Source organism: Oncorhynchus keta, chromosome 34, assembly GCF_023373465.1.
Source record: "Oncorhynchus keta strain PuntledgeMale-10-30-2019 chromosome 34, Oket_V2, whole genome shotgun sequence".
NCBI lineage: Eukaryota > Metazoa > Chordata > Actinopteri > Salmoniformes > Salmonidae > Oncorhynchus > Oncorhynchus keta.
In genome coordinates this window covers 12,653,176-12,654,183 of record NC_068454.1, presented here as the reverse complement: position 1 = coordinate 12,654,183, position 1,008 = coordinate 12,653,176, and the positions used below count along the sequence as shown (strand labels likewise).

At 40.6% G+C, this 1,008-nt stretch overlaps 1 non-coding gene across 1 annotated transcript; it reads right to left on the bottom strand.

The window, feature by feature from the left end:
• Positions 1-565: 565 nt before the first annotated feature.
• Positions 566-684, bottom strand: LOC127915471 (5S ribosomal RNA). Its single transcript, XR_008091292.1, has one exon. It is a non-coding gene; the product is annotated as a 5S ribosomal RNA (ribosomal RNA).
• Positions 685-1,008: the final 324 nt, after the last annotated feature.

Genomic DNA, 1,008 nt, shown 5'->3' with positions numbered 1-1,008 from the left:
TTAAATGCCGTTTAGGAATGCACTTGCAGACAGAGTGGTGAAAACGTAGTTTATTTTGTTTACTAGACTATATCAGTGAAGCACGAGATTCCCATCATGCAACACTGTAGAAAAAAATCACCAATGACTTTTTAATATCTTAACCTGTCTGATATCACAAATGTATGCGATATGACGAAATACAATCACATTCAGACACACACACACACACAGACAAATGCATGAAACCAATTGATTTATTATCGATAACATCTCACATTCTCTTGTGCTTTTGATTTACTCCGTAAAAGAAGGGTTCTAATTCCACCATGGAAAACACAGGGCCATCAGACATCAGTCCAGTTCCACTGCTCACCAGCATGATTTCCTTTGATCATTTGAACAGGGCGAAGGAGTACCAAGCACACACAAGCTGCATTCAGTAACGATATTCTTATTTGTCTCATAAATCAAAGGCTCCCTGACAGCACAAGGAACTTTGATCGTAATAAATTCAGCATCAAATGCTTACTACAAAGCAGTGTTGCTGATGAAATAATGCAAGAGCACACCCTAGTGGACAAAAAGCTTGCAGCACCTGGTATTCCCAGGCAGTCTCCCATCCAAGTACTAACCAGGCCCGATCCTGCTTAGTTTCCGAGATCAGACGAGATCGGGCGTATTCAGGCTGGTATGGCCGTAAGCAAAGGAACAAGTCTTGGTACGCCATTTAAAGTCAAAGTGAGTCTGATAAACAGACATTGCATTTTCACCAATTAGACAAGCAGCTTGAACTTTGGGTCACGCAAAAAGTGGAAGAAATTACATATGCTGTAGCCATCACTTTTTAGCACAGATAGTTGGACGAAATACAAACAAACCTTGCTAACATTTGAAAGCGAGGGCACATATTTCAGCCTTGTGAGAAAAAACGGACAAATACAATGACTCCTGACAAATACATCACGAGCAACAGTTTCCCATGCAGCTATCCTACTAGCCAGAATAAATAGACAAAAGCTCTGAATG